We start from the raw sequence: 13477 nt of genomic DNA on the forward strand, positions 1-13477 counted from the left end.
GCTCCGGTTTCCTCCCACAGTCCAAAGACATGCAGGTTAGGTGGATTGGCGATTCTAAATTGGCCCTAGTGTGTGCTTGGTGTGTGGGTGTGTTTGTGTGTGTCCTGCGGTGGGTTGGCACCCTGCCCAGGATTGGTTCCCTGCCTTGTGCCCTGTGTTGGCTGGGATTGGCTCCAGCAGACCCCCGTGACCCTGTGTTCGGATTCAGCGGGTTGGAAAATGGATGGATGGATGTATATTTTCCTCTTTTACTTGTTCCACAGCTGTTCCCAAAGGCAAAACAGAGTTGTGCATGCTGCTTAATATGCTTCTTGTAGGAGCAACTCCTAATGTTGCACAGCATCTTGTGTGGACATCCATCACATCTCCACATTCCTGCTCTTTGAAATCAGAGTGGGTGAATAACATGACGTTTGAAAGCATAATAACTTATGTAGAAATGTACGAAACAGGACACAAGCCCCCAACCGTTACATTTTAAGCATACAGTAAATAAAACTGTTCTCAGGGTTCCGTGACTCTAAAAATAACCTCACAGCTGCATTGTCTACAGATTATAATGACTCAATATTTCTCTGACAGCATAGTTTATTGGTAAAGCAGCACAATGATTTGCTATCCATCATGATTGGATACAGCCAGTGATTTTAACTTGAGACTTCAAGACAGATTTTAAATCTCTGTCAGGCACTTCTTTGAAAAATCTTATGTAAAAGAAATATGAACTGCAATTAGCCACAACCGACCAACAACAAACAGGCAGTACATCATTCAATGCAATTTTTTTATCATTTGAGTTTAAACCTGCTTTTGATGAAAGCTATTCCAGCTACCACAAGCCTATTTGGGGTCTGTTTTTAATTGTACAATATTGTAAAATGGTGCTAAAAATACTTTTAAAAAATTTATTCTACTACCAGAGGTAATTACATTCTTTAATTACTGTTATTTTAATATAACCCACTGTTACAAAACATCTAATAAACAAAATTGTGATAATTAACTATTTGATGAGGTGAGTAGAAAATTTAAGAATGCTCTAACTTTTAAAACAGTTAACTAATTCTACAAATGCACCTGAATGTTACAACATGCATACATTTTCTAACTTGTTTTAATATTAAAATTGTTGTTACTGAGCTCTCCCCATATGCTTTGTGTTGTCAGTGTTAAACCCTGATGACTGCTGTTGCTCCCAATTGATCAAGTTAGTCCTCCTAACCATGGAACGGGACCTGGGAGTAGCTGAGACACTGTGGTGTCATTAGTGACAGATCCAGCATCAGACCTTCACCACTTTCCATTAAAATTTAAAAAATTCAAGTGATTTGCTTGTGTTACTTCTCTGAGCAGTCTCAAGACCTTTATTTAACAAAAAGTGTCTATGCATATACAGTATTGTACTATGTAAATATTGCATTAAAAGACATTTTGCTTTTTATTTTAAATATATTTCTGAACGTTTAAGGATTTTATGGAAATAGGAAATGCATAAATAGAAAAAAACAGAATTAAATTATGTGCTTCTGCCTAGAATAACATTTTCTGTAAGAGAGCTAGATGGAAGCAGAAATGTACAGTATCTCACTATGCCAGCCACATGCATTAGAGGTTTTGATAACATCAAAAAATAAGGTGAAAAAAGATTAATAAGGAAAGGGAAAGAGTGGCAGCACAGCAATTTCAACTACAAGAACCAGCATTGCTTTTCCTTCCGCTATCTTATGAAATGAAATCATACCACCAGTTTTATGGACATTACAAAATGACAGTTATACTGCTACCAGTATTTTGGCAACTCTTTGCAACACTCGAGAAAAAATAAAAAACACAGTCTTGGTATATTTAAAGGTAACTTATGTTTTACTTTGCTACAATTTCTTAAATTTTAAAACAAATAGGAAAACCTTTTACATTTAATGACATAGTAAATTCCTTCTGCAACTACAGAACAAATACTGTAGGTTTCATACAAATACTTTTATATATATTAACCTCATTCACAAAAGGTCAATTTTAATGCCCTGAACTTGAACTTCTACCTTCTTACCATTTTTTTCTTGTGCTACTGTTCTAATCTGTGCTGCTATAAACAGAGCACTCGATAGCCCATATGCTATTTACGTTCTTTGTAATAAAAGCCGGAAAGAGTCTGCATGCAGTATGCCCATAAAATGCTACATAAATAGCAAGGTTAGTCGTGCTGTCTTGTCTCAGAGAATGAATAAATGAAGCACATTCATATTTAATTTATCAACACAATCTGTGCCTGGCACAGCAATATATTTTAAAAATGTGTTACTGGCATAGCCCTAATTAAATAGCCATAAAAGGTGAAGTACTCCAGCAAACAGAACTTTTGCTTTATCCAAATAGTTTTGTTAGCATAAAGTAACAAAGGAGTTTTCTTGAGTGTTTTCATGAAACTAGAAAGTACTACTGAATGATGGAGCTGCAACAAAACTACATGAACCATTACAAAAGTAAGAAAGGCTATAATAAAACACCTATGCCTTTAGACATTCTCTTATAATAGGGGGTTCCTAACCTGGGGTGCCGGCACCTCCAAGGGATGAGCAATGGTATTTTGAGGGGTGCGACAAAGAGAAAGGCATCACGATTCGCCAAAATTGAGTGAGGCACGTTGTCCATTGATCTCCATGTGTGAGAAGTTTTAAAATTTCTTTTTGGCCAAAGTCAACACAATCTGTGAAGGAAACCCGGGTGTCAACAAGCCCGAACCCCAACACAAACACACAAGAACAGTCCCGGGTTCAAATAAAGGTTGGTTTATTACACCACAATCCTTTATAAGTTACAACAAGCATAAAACACAGGTTTTTTTCTTTCCTTACTCTAATTTCTCTCACCACCACACTGCCTTCCTCCAGTCAAGTGTTGCCTCTCTACCTCCCAGCTCTGACTCGCCTGGATAAGGGAGTGCGGTCCCTTTTATTACAGACCCGGGAGTACTTCCAGTGCCAGGGCAATCACCCAATCGAATTACTTCTGGGTCACACGGAAGTCCATCACAGCAGGGAGCTTGTCTCCCTACATCAACCTCTTGTAGTACCCTGTGACCCCAGAAGGGTTGCCCTACCGGGCTACATTTCCCGGCATGCCCTGCTGACTGGGCACCGATAACCACGGCTGCTGCCATCTAGCGTGCTGGGGGAATGGAAAAACCCCAGCAATATCTTTTCTTTTTAATGGGCTGTCCATCCACCCTTTCCAGTCCTTTCTTCCAGGTCTGCTCTCTCTCCTGCCCGGGATGCCCGTCCAGCCCATGTGGCATCTACAAATCATATTGTATCTAGTTTACCACCACTCTCTTATGATGAACATAATTCCCCTAGCTGTTTTGTGTTTTTCAATGAATTTGTACCTGTTTTTCTTCCAGCTTTGTCTGAGTTGGTCAGTCCATAAACTGTCCCTCTGATATAATTCCAACATACAGTAGTTGTTAAAAGAGCTCTTTGAAACTCTTGGGCCTTTTATTATGAGTATTATTAATACCTCCCTCAGAACTGGTTCAGTCCCAGCATATTTTAAACATGTTGTAGTGCATCCTCTCTTAAAAAAAACAAACCTTGATCGGAATGTACTGTCAAATTTCAGACCAATATGTCAGCTACCTTTTATGTCAAAGATCCTGGAAAAAAATTGTACTCAAACAATTCCAGGCATTTTAGTGGATAATCACTTACATGAAACTTTTCAATCTGGTTTTAAACAACATCACGGTACTGAAAAGGCTCTTTTAAAAGTTCTTAATGATATTTTATTAACTGTTGATTCTGGGTCACCTGTTGTACTTGTGCTTATAGATTTGACTGCAGCTTTTGAGACCATAGATCACAACATTTTAGATAGATAGATAGATAGATAGATAGATAGATAGATAGATAGATAGATAGATAGATAGATAGATAGATAGATAGATAGATAGATAGATAGATAGATAGGTAGGTAGGTAGGTAGGTAGGTAAGTAGGTAGGTAGGTAGGTAGGTAGGTAGGTAGGTAGGTAGGTAGGTAGGTAGGTAGGTAGGTAGGTAGATAGATAGATAGATAGATAGATAGATAGATAGATAGATACTTTATTAATTGTATCGACTAGAGAATCTTATTGGCATTCGAGGTACTGCTCTAAATTGGTCACGTTCATACTTTTCTGAAAGGTTTTTCAGGGTAAATAGTCAACTTTATGCACTCAACTAATATATGGGATTCTAAAAAGTTCTATATTTGGGCCAATTCTGTTTTCATTGTACATGCTTCCTCTTGGCTCTAGTTTCCATAAGCATAACATATCTTTCCACTGCTTTGCGGATGACACCCAAATTTATCTACCTCTTAGAAACAACTTCCTGGGGTCTCTTTTGGTAGGCTTAGATGATGTAAAGAGCTGGATGTCGTCAAATTTTCTTGACTGAAACCAAAGTAAAACTGAGGTTGTGCCGTTTAGTCCATCCTGTACGCCTGTCTAACCTAGGCTCTTTAGCGAAACACTGCAAGGGATTTGCAAAAAGCCTGGGTGTTATCCTCAACTATAGTGTTAAACTGGATAAGCAGATAAACTCCGTCTTAAGAAGCTGTTTTTCCAGTTAAGAATCATTTAAAAAATCAAGCCTTTTCTTTGTTTTACTGATTTGGAAACAGTTCACACTCTTGTTTCATCTCACCTTGACTAATGTAATTCAATGTACAATGGTGTCAGTCAGTCTCTTCTCTCTCATCTGCTGTTGGTCCAAAACTCTGCTGCGTGGCTCTTAACTGGATCACATAAGCGTGAGCACATTACTCCTATTTTGGCTTCACTCCATTGGCTTCCCATCAGCCTTAGAATTGATCACATCATTTTAAATGTTTAAATGGTCTGGTCCTGGCTTATCTCTAGGACCTTCTTGTCTCTTATGCACCTTCTCTATTCCTGAGATCATCTGACCAGTTGCTGCTGGCCTTACCATGATCAAGGCAAAAGAAATGGGGGAATCGAGCTTTTATAGTGACTGCTCCTTGGCTCTGGAACAACCTGCCACTTCAGACAAGGGCAGCTCCAACCCTGTCCATTTTTAAATCCTTGCTGAAAACACATTTTTTCTCTGTGGCATTTGTCACTCGTGATGTGTTTTTATATGTTGCAAATTGTTATTTGTCAACTGTTTTACTGTTTTTCATTTACTTTTTGAAGTTTATTTTTTTTAACTTTTTATTTAATAATCTTTGATTTTAATTTCCTACTTTTATGTACAGCACTACGGAAACCAATTCTGTGGCCTTAAATAAATTCTGACTTGACTTTTATCACGGTGCAATCGGTGTCTTGCAGTGTACTGTCATTTGTAGGTCACTTATTAGTTAGTGCTCCTGTTCAGTGATATGAAAAGAACCAAGCACGCACATTATCACCTGTGAATGAGCTGTAGAAATGCCCGTTCTCGTAGGTTCTGTGCTGCAAGCAGAGCGTTCGTAAAGGCAAACAACTTTTTTACAAGAATGGAATTTGGCCCTTGCAATGATCTGTAGAGAAGGTTTGAGGTCTAGTATCGATTTCTGTGTAAACCTTGATAATTTCAAAGGTTTGATTGACACTTGTGCCAATGGTGGACAAGGGGGACTAAATTGGATGCAACACCTGCTGTTTAAACTTAGACTCTCTGTCCTGCTGGTGGCTCTGGCAGTAGCACAGCAATTTTAACTGTACGGTGCATCTGTTATTTGTTACAGCAGGTGTTATTTCAGAACAAAGCTAGTTAAATGTGTTTCATTGTTAAACGGCACACCGGCACCCATTGCATTATGGGGGTCTCCAATTCCCCAAACCCCTTGATCGTTAATCGAGTGTCATTTCCTCAAGGCACTTGATGCATTGCAGAATACCCTAACCCCAGGATTGTCAATCTGGTTTCAAGGCTTCAAGGGAGGACATATTTACTTTACTTTACTTTATTATTGAGATTTTAAATGTAAATTGCTCAATTTATATTTAAATTTTATGTACTGAGCTTATTTTTTAGCAACTTGTTCACCTGCCACACTGTGTGTGGATTCAAAAATGAGAAATCTGACAACTTCATCTTCAAATATGATATTACTTTAATAGGAGGTGCAAACATAAATCAAAGATTTTCAAGGAGTATGGGGCAAAGAAAAGGCTGGGAACCATTGTCTTACACAGACAATTAAGGAAGGGAAAAAATGTCAAGTTTTAAGCAATGGTGCCATGTATTGTTAGAAAGAGAGATTGGCTTACCCCTGTACCAACCCAGACTAAACAGAGTTGATCTTTTTGTGACAATCACAAAAATGTGAAGAATTTCAGCCACTGTGTGGATTTGACTAAAACTGTAGTAGAGTTCATAAGTAAATAACATATGACAGCAAATTTTAATTATTGTTTGATTTTATCTAGAATGCCAACCATTATGATAAGCCTTATTATGATCCACTGCCTAAATGGTATGCAACTAATTAGAAGTCTCTCGTAGTGCATTATTTATGAAGTACATCTCCTTACCATGGTTTGCCTTTAAATTGATCAGCTGGAAGCATTTTTCTTTTTATTCTGTTGTTGCAAAAGGTGAAGTCAAGCAAGAAGCAATTAAAATCAACCATTAGAGGCCTTTGTATCTTTAAAAACTCAAATATTTCTCCTTTCAAATCATTAAGGGTCATTTTAATACCATTACCATTACTTGTGTTCATGTTATATGTATAAGTATTTCTAAGTGGGGGGAAAATGAACTGAAAAATTACTAATTGATCCCTCATTTCACTTTATTTGGATAATTAATGTGGTAAAATACAATTGCTATTAGATCACTTTAAGCAAAATATGCTTAGTAGTTTTCTTTTCTATTAGAAAGACTATTGTGACCCATCAAATAAGGATGAAACATTTCTTTTTTATTCCTTGTATACTTGACATATGAGAGTGTCAAAGTCTATTTAAGACACAGACACTGAACTGCATTAGTCATATGTTAAAAAAGGGAGCTTTCACTTTGAATTTCTTTTTTTATTCTTTAGTGTACATCCACACTGACAGCTTAACAGGCCAACTGCCTGTCAACATTTGCTAATCCCGAACTTCACTCACGTAGACAATTCCAAGCTGTCTGTTTAAAACAACCAGTTTATGTCAAGACAAGGCACTATTACTAATACTTTCAATATCAATGTGTTTTTAAACAATAGTATTTCACTCCCTAAAATCGCTGTTGTATTTTTATGCTTCCTCCTTACATTATCAATCCATTCACTTGTGCAGGACAGCCCAGGTCTTTTTTCCCAATGGACTTGAGATTATCAATTAGATGCTTATGTCCAACCCCAGTCCATTGCCAGGTGAGTGTGGGAACGGGGGTAACATCGGTTGTGATGTGCAAAAATAGTTGTTACTACTGCAAAAACGCTGAGTTGCCCCCTTAGTTTCACCTGAAATGATGTTTCATCTTATTTAACTTTCAGTGCAAGATAAGAACCGATCATATTTCAACACAATCAATACACACAGGAAGCTTCAGAATTTAGGAAGCCTCTGGAGATAATTCCTTAGTGTTTATGTATTAGTGCCTAATGGTGATTTAATTTGCGTTTTGAATCTGTATTGTTTATTTTTTAAGTGAATTGAGCTACACTTCATTCCAAGTGTGAAGATTTCATGTACACTGCATTTCTCTTGCATTAAAATTTCTGAATATTGTTCCAACTCTGACCTATGTGAAAACATGGAGGTGAGAATCTTCACAGAGGCACAGTCATAACTGCTGGAGCAGAAACTTCTCTTAAGAGTCAACAGTAGGTTGATTTAAAAAAAAAATGAGAAGACAGACAGCAGGACAAGGAGAGCTGATGAAATCACCAGTTTCCCCTGAAGGAGGCTTAAAATACTGCAGAAGGTGTCTTTCAAGATCGATAACAGTTCTTGGTCCCCTTCACAAAAGAGCTAACACACAGTCTTTATGAGATCCATTAACCACTGCTTGAGCCAGTCCTTCCAAGGGTTTTTCCATAAAATTGAATCTATTAAGGATGGTTGAAGTTAAAGAACATACTATGCTTTCTTTTTTTTTTTTTTTTTTTTTTTTAAGTATACAGTGTATTGCTAAGATTATAATGAAATAAACATTAAGTCAACAAAAGAACTGATACATTTTATAATACCAAATATAATTACATTACTGTCATCTTGATAAATGTTAGTTTGATTTTTGGATGTGTTCTCACTGCCCTGAAACATGGTGTGATAAAGCCTCTTATTAAAAAAAAATCTGGGTCCCTCTGACCTGTCAAATTTTAGGCCAATTTCTAAGCTGTATTTTTTTTATTTCTAAAGTCTTGGAAAAAGTTGTTCTTACTCAACTACAAACAAATTTGGAGGACAATAGCATTCTGGGAAAAATTTCAATCTGGATTCAGATCCTGTTACAGCACAGAAACACTGCAGCGCTGTTAAAGTCTCCTATGACCTCCTTCTACCTACTGACACTGGAGATTCTGCTGTTTTCATACTGCTAGATCTTGCCTGAGCTTTTGATGCAGTGGATCATGTGATTTTTATAACCCACCTTGAACAGTATGTAGGTGTCCAAGGTAATGCCCTTAAATGGTTTATATCCCATTTGCGCAATAGGAGTTTTTCTACTCACCTGGGTGAGTTTTCATCCATTCAAACCCCTCTTACTTGTAGGGTTCCTTCTCTAGGCCAGTTGTCTTTTTTATATTTATACTGTTTATAGTGCCTTTAGGCTTGATTGTTAGGAAGTATGGCTTCTCTTTTCATCGCTATGCTGATGACACTTAAGTCTATCTGCCACTGAAATCAAAGCAAAGTGAGACAATACAGTCTCCCTGTGCGTGTTTAAATGATATTACAATCTCTATATCATTGAACTTTCTTAAACTCAATGATAACAAAACCAAGATTGTGATTTTCAGATGTCAGGAAATTTTGAGTGTCCTGATATTGTTCTTGGATCGCTCAATATACAGTACATTATAAATGTTCAGTTAGGAACTTGTGTGTGGTTTTTAACAGCTCATTCAAATTTAACAAACAGGTAAACTCTGGTAAAATGTACCTTTTTCCAGCTGGGCCTTTTGGTAAGGTAAAGGCCTTTTTTCTTTTAGTAATTTAGAAAAGGCCATCCATGCTTTTATAACATCACGTTTGGACTACTGCAACTCTTTTTATGTAGGTATTGATCAGGCATCAATGTGACACCTGTAACTAATCCAGAATGCTGCTGCTTGTCTATTGAAAGGCTCTCACAAGTGGAACAACATCTTACCAATATTGATCTCACTCTACTGGCCTCCAGTTCACTAAATTTACTTAAAAATCTTCTTACTTGTTTTTAAATGTTTGAATGGAATGGTCCCCTCTTATCTTTCAAAACTCCTTCATTTTTACACACAAACAAGAGCAGATGCTAGCCAGATGCTCTTAGTGGTGCCAAGGTCAACATTGAAGCTTGTGATTAGGCTTTTGCAGTGACTGCTCCCTCTCTTTGGTACAGCTTACCTTATTATATTAGTTCTGTCCCAATGTGAGTAACTTTTAGATCATCATTAAAGACTTACCTCTTTTCACAAGTGTTTCACCACATAAGAGATTAAATATTATGTTTGTATATGTTGGTGCATGTACATTCCTGATAATGAGTGTTTATGTGTTTGGGGGTATCTTGAGTATATCTTTTATGTAGGGTTTGTCCTGATTTTGGCTTTGTTAAGTGTATTGCAAGTGCAGGAGTGTGTGGATTGGCGTTCTATCTGGGTTCGAAAAAAAGTTTTTACCCAGCCAGGAAGATCTTACATCTCAATCCCATTCGGGAAGAACAATTAATGAATGGGCAATTCATCCCCCAAGTGGAGAGGTGGCAGGGCTCTGCTGACAGGGTCCCAGTTTGGACACCCAAATGGTTGCCTGGGATTTGTAGTACAGAAGGGCAACCCGGTCAGAGTCCTTGGGTGCCACCAGGAGGGTGTTGTTGAAAGAGGACATCCCTTTTATGGGCAACATCCATGTGATCCGGAAGTGTTTCCATCACGCAATGCTGAGGCACTGGAAGTACTTTTGTGTTCAATGACAAAAGGGGTCATGAGGTAGAGGACAAGGCTTTCCTGGAGAACAGTGTAGGGACTAATATATTGGATGGTGCTTGTGATTCTCTGTTAAAAGAAGAACATGTGGAAGGTATTTAGTAAAATAACATACACTGTATTTGTATCCTTGACTGTGTTTGTAGACTTGTCTTTGGAGTCAGGGTCTCTGGAGCACCCCCTTTTGGTCACAGTATATACATCCATCCATCCATCCATTTTCCAACCCGCTGAATCCGAACACTGGGTCACGGGGGTATGCTGGAGCCAATCCCAGCCAACACAGAGCGCAAGGTAGGAAACAAACCCCAGGCAGGGTGCCAGCTCACCGCAGGGCACACGCGAACACACACACACACACACACCAAGCACACACTAGGGCCAATTTAGAATCGCCAATTCACCTAACCAGCATGTCTTTGGACTGTGGGAGGAAACCAAAGCACCAGGAGGAAACCCACGCAGACACAGGGAAAACATGCAAACTCCACACAGGGAGGAAACGGGAAGCGAAACCGGGTCTCCTAACTGCAAGGCAGCAGCGCTACCACCGCACCACCCATACCGCCCCAGTATATACTGTACATATATATATATATATATATTCATATATATACATATATATATACATACAGTTAGGGGTGGGCGGTATGACCAAAATTCTATATCACGGTATTTTTCTAAATTATCCCGGTTTCACGGTATTCGACGGTATTTTTTTTCCCCATGCATGAGTGGATGTTAACCACATTTTCCACTGCAATTACTGGCTAAGAATAACCTATTCCACTGTCAAGAGTATTGTACATTGTACAAAAAAAAACATTTTAATGTGCACACAAGTATTAATACAGTTTTGCATTGCCCCATAAAGTGATAGTTTTCAAGGGGGTGGCACTAATGAAGAGAAGGTATCACATTGCATGACAGATGCAGTCAAAATATAGAACCTTTTTATTGAATAAATTTTGCAAAAACAAACTATAATTTTGACAACATATTTTCAACCATACAAAGAGGAATTTAGACTTAGTAAAATATCCAGAAGTGCTTGTCAAAAATTGTATTGCACCGAATATGTCTTAGAAAAGGAATAAATAATAAATATTTTTTGTAAACCAATTACACTTTCTGTTAAGGTTAACAATCTCTGTCCACTGACACGTTAAAGTGACTTTTTAAACAACTTTATCATCATTAAACTGCATAATATTTAAACTAATAAATAATAACAATAAAATAAATAATAGTATTATTACTGATAGTTGCACTATTACTTCAAGACTTCAAGCCCAGGTGCATTACACAGTATTCACCAAATTAAAATAAAATAAAACAAGTGCAACTTGGTGATGACATCTTTACCAACTGAACCATCATTTAGGCAAACTGCATTAATATGGACCTTGCTTCAAGCTAAGCTATACTGGGAAGAAAAAAACAAACTATATGTCGAGAACAAAGTCAACATTTCCACTTTATTCTCGCCGTTTATGTCGAGATTAAAGTCGACATTTCCACTTTATTCTCGCCGTTTATGTTGAGATTAAAGTCGACATTTCCACTTTATTCTCATAGTTTACTTCATAATTAAAGTAGAATGTCGTAAACTAAACTTCTTCCTAAAATCAATGTTTAATCAATTACTTAATTTACCCCGTCATAAATTAATGCAGCACATTAAATGCTTTGTGTTACGTTCCCCGACCCAGTGGTTAATCACTACGCTTCTTAAACTGACTTCCTCCGCACTAAGAGAAGACAGCTTTCACCATACAGAATCCATTCACTTCATGATATTCCTGCTTTCGGAAAATTTAGAATGCTAAGGTAAATACTTGATATCATTTTCATGATAAAATGCATTAAAGCAGGTATTACACATGCACGGTAGTGAGGCAGTAGTGCTGCTCCCTCGCAGTAAGGGGTCCCCAGGTGTATGTTCAGTGTAGAGAACTTTATGGCAAGTGTGACGAAGCTCCAAAAAACTGGATGTATGAATGGGTATCGCACAGGTTTAACTTAAATATTGTATAAATGCTGGGTTTGTGATCTGCTGGTCGGAGACACGAACACAGAATTCAATGCATGTTCTTCTGAGCGGGCTATCTTTATTGCATGCATGCTGTCTCTATCTGATGTACCAAAACACCAGTTCCTATCCTTCCTTTTTCTTTCATCACATAACCAATCACCACACGATAAACGTCTTTGTGAAATTAAAACTAGTTATAAACTTAGCCCATTGAGTGTTCAGAACTTTAAAAATATCTTCGCTATACATGTTTAATTATGCCATCCATTCAGAGTTGCACCCATCTCTGAACGAGTCACCAGCACATTGCAGGATGAATACAAGCAAAACATACACTAGCAGGGTCAATATAGCACAACAAAACCCCACATCCTACATGACTTTGAAAGGAAACTGAAGCGCCGAGTAAACCCACCAGAAAAACATGCAAATGCAAGGCAGGCACGCCGCCGTGCCCCCATATGATTAATGCATGCTTTAATGCATTTCACCATGAAAATTATATTAAGTATTTATCTTAGCATTCTAAATGTTCAGAGAGCAGGAAGATCATGAAGTGAATGTATTCTGTGCGGCGATCACTGCCGGCGCCTCCTCTTAGTGCAAGAAGAAGTCAGTTTAAGAATCACTTAACACAAAGCATTTAATGTGCTATATAACTTATGACGGGGTTTGAGAAAATCTAGTAAATTAGATATTCATTTTACGATGAAGTTTAGTTTACGATGTTCTACTTTAATGACAAATTACGAGAATAAAGTCAACATGTCGACTTTATTCTCGTCATAAGCGTCAAGATTAAAGTGGAAATGTCGAGAATAAAGTCAACATGTCGTCACACTATTACACAGTACCCAGGTACATTACACTGTATTGAAAACAAATAAAACAAGTACAACTTGGCTTGCAGTATTATCCAGTAGTATAGAAACAGTATTTACAAATTTGACCTTTTAAAACTAAAGTATCTCCAGGCGACGGACGTGACTCCTTTTTTTCGGCAAAAGTTCTTCTGTTCATCATGTTCAACTTTATCATCGGCTTCAGTTTCGGAATGCTACCTATTTGGTGGAGTAGTAGTGAAAAAGAGCCCTAGTACAACAAATCTGTGTTTAGCGGTGTAGCAGTGAAAAAGGTCCCCACTTGAACAGTTTCCCGCTGCGCCACGTTCCGAACGTCGTTTAGGCAATTTAAACTGGTGTTGCAGTATAAGAAAAATCCATATCATAAAAAAAATAAAAAACGGTTTTCGGTGTGAACCAGTATACCGCCCAGCACTACATACAGTACATATATATATTTTTGTTTCTTTTGGCTTATCTTATACAGCATTT

At 37.7% G+C, this 13477-nt stretch overlaps 1 protein-coding gene across 1 annotated transcript in view; it reads right to left on the reverse strand.

The window, feature by feature from the left end:
- fer (fer (fps/fes related) tyrosine kinase) overlaps positions 1-13477 on the reverse strand; it is a 396648-nt gene that overhangs the window by 221298 nt on the left and 161873 nt on the right. The gene's annotated exons all lie outside the window — the stretch shown is intronic.

The sequence above is a fragment of the Erpetoichthys calabaricus genome, chromosome 7, assembly GCF_900747795.2.
Source record: "Erpetoichthys calabaricus chromosome 7, fErpCal1.3, whole genome shotgun sequence".
Classification (NCBI taxonomy): Eukaryota; Metazoa; Chordata; class Cladistia; order Polypteriformes; family Polypteridae; genus Erpetoichthys; species Erpetoichthys calabaricus.